This window comes from Chenopodium album, chromosome 12, assembly GCF_948465745.1.
Source record: "Chenopodium album chromosome 12, dcCheAlbu1.1, whole genome shotgun sequence".
Lineage (NCBI taxonomy): Eukaryota > Viridiplantae > Streptophyta > Magnoliopsida > Caryophyllales > Amaranthaceae > Chenopodium > Chenopodium album.
The window spans coordinates 18,730,139-18,737,486 of NC_137845.1; the positions used below are offsets into that span (position 1 = coordinate 18,730,139).

Genomic DNA, 7,348 nt, shown 5'->3' on the forward strand with positions numbered 1-7,348 from the left:
AACACAAACAATATCATCAACTACGCCCCCCATACCGGATACATCCATAGCCCTAGCCCTCTTTCGTGCTTCCCTCAACGCCCTCATGTCTGGTCTCCCCCAGCACTCACACCTCCACGTAGTCGAAATAAGATCTCACTACTACAAAATTGTCCAAAGAGACCATCTCAAAATGGCTAAAGAGGCCATTTTAGGTGTGGTCTCTAGCTAAGAGGTCTTTTTGGCATAAGAGACCACTCCATCGAAAGTGATCTCTTTTTAAAAAGAGAGACCATTTATTTTAAATAGATGGTCTCAGTTTTTGAAAAATTGAGACCACTTATTTAAAATAAATGATCTCTCTTTTGGAACAACTGAGACCACCTATTTAAAATAGATGGTCTCTGTTTTGAAAAACTGAGACCACCTATTTGAAATAGGTGGTCTCTTTTTCTCTTATGTATATATATAATTTTAATTGTACAATAATACATCTAGCATTTTCAACGCACAAAATACAACTAGTTTATACTTGAATATTCATAAATATTACGGAGTACAATCAATAATCTTATAAAAAATTATACAAAATCCATACAAAAAAAATATACTACTAGTACTACAATCAATTTTCTTGAATAAATTAAACAAACCGTACTATAAAAAAATACTTGTACTCCATAATGTTACAATCAAGGACTTCTAAGCAAGTCTTGTGCATCAATCTCACCCCAGCCGTACCTGGTGGGGGGAAACATGAGAAAAATGACTGGAAAATAATACTAAACATTTAATTTAAAAGCTTAACTAAATAAATAAATAAAATAACATTCATTTAAAATCTTAATTAAATAAATAAAATATCATTGTTCATGGAAGACAAAACCATACTTGTAATTTTGTAAATTATAATTACCATTCCTATATTCCTATAATCAGGTTCTTAGGCAAATTCGACTACTCTCACCAACCAAAATACACACCATATTAAAAAGCATTTCAAATAAAATCATATTTCACATATCAATTATAAATCATTTCAAAAAGAAAAAAAAAAACAATAATATATTAACCAAAAAAAATCAAATAACAATATTTTTTGTGGGGATTGTGGTGTTTCTTGAGATGAGCACTGCCATAACACCACCAGCAGTCTCCAACCCAAGAGACAGAGGAGTAACATCAACCAACAGCAAGTCCTGCACCTTCTCATTACCTTCACCGCTCAAAATTGTAGCCTGAACAGCTTAAATAAAGAAAGTAATTAAATTAAGAAAAAAAAGCAATGAAATTATACCTTAACAAAAATACAAAGAGTCTTGGTAGATCCACGAAAAGAAGTAAAAACATCTTCATTCCCAACAAATTGATCTGAAGAACCTTCTTAGGAACCTTAGCAGCAACCATCACCGACAACAACAAAGGCCTTGAATCAGATTCTGAACCGACATGATTTTCGTCACGAAATTCAAATCATAAAGCTCACTTAATAAAAAAAAAATTAAAAAAAATAAAAAACACACACACAAATTATATGAATTGCATTATAATTAAACTTCATAAAATTTAAATTAATAAAAACGATGAGGAATACAATACTCCGTCGTAACTTCGCACAGAATTGTGCTTTAGCACTACTCTCGCAACTTCTTTTGCCACTGTTGGTAGCTCATCTACCGCCATATCCTCCGCTTCTCCATCTTCACAAAACAATAAAAAAAATTCTTGAATGATTAAATAATTTGATTAGAATTCCAGGAAAATCAGTGATTAATTGACGAATGGAGAAAATGAAGACCTGAATTAAAAGCAAAATGTTTAATGGAGGATAAAAGAGAAATAGAGAAGAGCAGTAAGCAAAATACGGATTAATGGAGAGGAGAGGAGAGGAGAGGAGAGAGAAGGGGGCGGTATAGAGAGGAGAGGGTTATTGGAGATTTAAGGTTTGAGGGAAGAGAGGGTTGATCTTTTGACACGTTGGTGATCCGTGTGATCAGATCAAAAGATTTTTATTTTTTAATTCTACTCCATAAAAAAAAAAAAACAAAAAAAACAGTTTTTTTTTCTTTTAAAAAAAAGAGACCATATATTTTAGAGAAGTGGTCTCTCTATTTTTTTAATTAAATAAATTTAAAAAAAGAGAGATCATATATTTTAGAGAAGTGGTCTCTCCTTTATATTAATTAATTTAATTAAATAAGGAGAGATCATTTATTTAAAAAAAGTTGTCTCTCCTTCATTTTCATTTATCTAAGATTGTACCTAAGAGACCATTTATTTGAAAAATTGAATCTCTTGAAACAAAGAGACCATTTATTTAATTAATGGGTTCTTACTTATGGTCTCTTTGAGCATTTTTATAGTAGTGTCTCTTCCCTCACCTTTCGAATAAACACCTTGTGCTCTAGTGACTCCAAAACCCTGCTGCTATGCATATTCTTTATAGTATGCCTCTACATCTTGCCATGTCTTAAAGACCATTCCCACCTTAGGAGGTTCTATTGAGGAAGCACCACTAAACTCATTACTAGCAACTATTGTGCCTAAAGTATCCATTGTGTTAATTGGGGATTGGAATTGCACACCATTAGTAAAATCATCACAACCTTGGGTCATTGGCGATGTTTGATCACCACCAATCCCAGAATTTCCAATGTTAGGACCATCGTCACCTTCATTCACTATGTCTTGAACATCCATATTTTCAGTCCTTCGTAGCGTAGCTCAACACTCGATTATTGCATTAAGTACCAGATATAAATTAATAGCATTATTAACAAAATTGTACATGAACACTTGAACTACTTTAAGTAACTAATAGTGTATAGCCATTTTTATCCCAAGGCTGGAAGGTGTTCTTTTATTAAGCAATACTGGAGCCTAAATCATGTATTACAAGATCACACAGACTACTTGGAACATCCTCCATCCAAACTCGAACCGCTTCATCATAACAAAATGAACAAGAACAACAACAACTACTATCACTCTACTTTTACCACTCTAAACTGTGTGCTTTAATTTTTCAATTAAGTTCAACACATTGTGTTTTTATATACAAATTGGTTGTTCGGTTTGTTTAATTTCTTAATGTGTAGGTTGTATTAAATGGTTTTGAACTACATATAAGCAGATGATTTTCTCAAATTAATAAACAAATTAGCATGACACAAAATAGATTTCCCAAAAAGCCAAAAAATGATCACCAACGTTTTCATTAATTTAAAGTCAAATACTTATACATCCCACAACTTATACTTTCCCAAATTACCATAAAATAATTCTTTCCGAAATTAATTATATCAAATAATAGAAATAAAACGCAATTGTAAACCAATATACGAATAGACATAATGTTCGAATTTGAACATAATTATAAAACCCTTGCAATGATAACTACTCAAGCAAAGGTGTGTATATTTGAAATCTGTATATAAGTTCCCTTGCAAAAGATAAAAAGTCCATTCCTTCTCCTAGTTTATAATTCGTATTATGTACACAAGATTATAAAATCATAATAAACCTCGTAAATTAATCATCATCAACCTAATTACATGTCAGTCCGATCCCTAAACTACCAATCACATATTTATTTTGAAAAACCACTTCCAACAAAGCATGAGATCATGTAACAAAATTACTAAGGTTACAACATACGGCTAAATAAATAGTTCCTAAAACTAGTTCCTAAAATACATGATTCAAATTTGTACAGAAAAAGATAATGTATATACTGCACTTACCATAATGATAAATTTAGTACGCCATAGAGCCTTCACCATGAATGGATCGAATCTTTGGTTCACTCCATACACTAGTACAAAACTAACCTCAAGTAACACCCAAAAAGTGTTACATAAAGAGGTAAAAGTGATATTATAGACAATAGGTAACACTTTATTGGGTGATACTTCCGCCCATGTTACCAAAAGTCTTATGTAACACTTTGGGTAGCGTATGGTAACATTTTTAAAAGTGTTACAATAACCCTCTTATGTAACACTTTTTATATTATTAGTATCATTTTTTAAAGTGTTACTTTTTATTTCTTATGTAACACTAACTTATCTTTATATCATTTTTCAAACATGTGGTATCACTTTATCCGACATTATGCATCACTTTTTCGAACTAATATAACTCTTTGTTGATTATTAGGTAACATATGTCAATCATCTTTTGACATATAATAACACTTTATTCGATATTATGTATCACTTTTTGCAAACTAATGTAACAACTTATCAATTAATAGGTAACATTTATTATTATAATTATTAATATTACTATTATTATAACATTTATTATACTTATTTTTTAATTATAAGAATAACATTAATATGTACAACTATGAATGAGAAATTAACATATATGATAGACAACAATTTTTATTGAAATAATTTCATAAATCTTACAAAAAACATCCATAAACACCAATTTTAATGTCTGGCCAAATAATATAATATTCCAAACAAAAAGTGAGGAAATACGAAAAACTTCCAAATTTCAAAAAAAAAGTCAGCGTGATAGCAGTAAACAACATTGATAAAGTAGCAGCTAGCTAGCAGAACGCAGCAGCAGTAACAGAAGCTACTAGCAGACAGCAATATGTAGTAGCAAACAACAGTAGCAGACATCAGTGGCATCAAACAGCAGTAGCAGGAGTCAGCAACAGATAATAGTAGTAGCAAAAAAACAGCAGTAACAACAGCGGTAACAGCAGTAAAACAACAGTAATAGTAAGTGTTTCTTCTAGCATCATCACTTGTTATCCCAATCCTTCATCTTGATCCATTTGATCCTATGTGTGAAAGCATCATATATCAAACAACTAGATTAAAAATGAAAACACAATAATAGGAGGTAGTGCTTTTTAAAAGAGAATATATTAACCAAGGACATGAACTGTTAATAACTAACATGCATAAGATACTAGTAGATAAGTTAATTATAATTTCCATAAGATACTTCTTCTTCATCAGAACCTCATAGGTTTCCTTCATTGACAACGGCAAAAAAGTTATGTTCATAAGACTAGCTCTTTTAGGAAAAAAAAAAATCAACAAATATGATAACTGTGATGTGTTGGTTTGATCACTAATTAACTAGTTCATACTGAGTTACTAACCCTCGTCATCCCATATGGTAACTGTGCTGGCATTATCGGGTTTTTATGATCGGCTCCATATTTTGTAAACCTCCATCAATTCCATTCCAGCTGTCTCATACCTGCAATTTTGCCATCAAGTTAGTGAAGTAGTAAGAACTTGCAAACAATGAGACTGAAAATTTCATCTTGCGAGTTTTACCTTTTTATAGGCCATCTGTCAATAAACTCTCAAGACAATGAGACTGAAAATTTCATCTTGGGAGTAGTATAAACACATGATTTCAAATTAACAATTCAAGCACTAATTAATATATTTTGGCAAAGTAATGAATGAATAAGACTCTCAAGAGGTTGCTTATGATTTCTTAAGCATTCATCACCCTTCAATATAGGGATACAAGAGTAACAAATGATTAATTACGAGCAATATAATATTACTTGAAATATTATTTGCATTGTTTCATATTAACATTCTAGCATAGTTGTCGACTACGGACGACTATGTTCAACTACGATAAGAGATTAAATCTAAACCATTGATATTTATTTATGTAATCCTAGCCATCCATTCCAACACCTATGCTACACAGTCATCAAGAGCTTGTTTGGTTGCTAGATAATTATTTTTACATGCATGAAATTTATTTATACTAAAATCGAAAAAAAAATAGCAAATTTTAAAATATATCATCTTCAATAAATATTATCTTCAAGTTTAAATAACCTTCATAATGTATGAACATAACTTCATCTTCAACCTATGCTATTTTCATCCTCAAACCTTACTGTTCAATAACCTAAAGCCTTCATCAGAAATTTGTCCATAATCATTAAAGTATATACGATATCAATAAATTTAATATTTATTTATCATAATTCAAGTCCAATTTTAAATCAAATATAGTCGAATATTTAAACCGAAATAATAAATAATTTATTTATTTGTATTAGAAAAATCATTTAAAAATTCGCTTATTATATATTATGATATTGTGTTAACTTTTGTTCAATTTCAAGATTAATATCCCATTGTTGAATGTTAAGAATTAATTTTCTAATTTTATTTTTATCTTAAAATTTGGATATTAATTAAATACAAGAATAGTTGAATGATGTTGTGTTTAACTCTAATTAGTCACATAAGAGTTTATGAATAATAATCCACCATTATTGAATGTTGAAGGCCTTGAAGCTATGCACATGATTTTAAGTTGAAGGTGAATAAAAATAACATAAAAATAAATTAATATTAAACAATTAAAAATTGATGGAGGTTATTCCATGATTTTAGGCACAATTTCCTTTTTCTTTTTTCCTTTTATAGTGATGGCTTTATTTGGGGAGGAAATTAATTTATTTTGTTAATTTTGTAACACAGGTAGAGCGTTATTTTTGGGGTGGAATATACTATATAAACTGTTGTCCCAATTAATCTCTCTAGAAACCTCTCTCTCCCTCTCCCAAAAACCGCCGCCCCCCCTCTTTTTCTCCGGCTATGAGGCTCGCCGGCGGGCGTGTGGCTCACCGCCCATGCCACAGCGTCGGCGAGCCTCCGATCTACCCCTTTAGTTTGTTTCTTTCCTTTTCCGTTATGGTTTTTCGTTTTTTCAGCCTTTCGTCTTGCGCCGCACCGCTTCTTCGTCCGCCGCCGCTATTCTTCTCCGACCGTGCGGCCGGCCAGCCGTCGTTTCTTTGTACCGCCTCCCAGCCGCGCCTACGCCCCACCCCCTTATCCGTTGCCGCGACGTTGAGTACGAGAACGGGGAGGGGGAGTTTCTCCCTCTGTGTCCCTCGTGTAGGGCCGTTCTAAGTCCCTCGTGTAGGGTTGTCGTTGCCGCGGCTCAGGGGCGTGTGGGGTTCGGGCTTCTCAGGCGGGCCTCGGTGATCCGTGCGTTTCTTTCCGGCGGTTCGTGGGCTGGGTCGGTGAATCCCGGAGCGTTGGTGGTGGGGCTCGGTTTGGCGGCGGGGTGGGATGTTAGGGTTTCGTTTTTTGTTTTAGGTTTTAGTTTTCTTTCTGTTTTTCCTTTTAGAAGTCGTTGTGTGCTATTTAGTTTTATTATTTTTTCTGTTTGTGTGGTGTGTTGGGGTGATATGAGGCTTGCAGATCGGTGTACCGATCTTCTGGTGCAGGATTTAAGCCGGGTTTTTTTTGGCTATGGGGCTTCGGTTTGATCTTCTGTTGGTTTGGGCTAAAGGGTTTTGCTTCCATGCCGATATCCGTGTTTGAATCGGAGTTTGCCTTGTCTATGGTGAAGGGTA

At 33.0% G+C, this 7,348-nt stretch overlaps 1 long non-coding RNA gene across 1 annotated transcript; it reads right to left on the minus strand.

The window, feature by feature from the left end:
• Positions 1-479: 479 nt before the first annotated feature.
• On the minus strand, positions 480-1,883 carry LOC145572185 (uncharacterized). Its single transcript, XR_014096713.1, has 3 exons — positions 1,778-1,883; positions 1,277-1,679; positions 480-720 (listed from the first exon to the last, which is right to left on the minus strand). It is a non-coding gene; the product is annotated as an uncharacterized LOC145572185 (long non-coding RNA).
• Between the last annotated feature and the right edge of the window lie 5,465 nt (positions 1,884-7,348).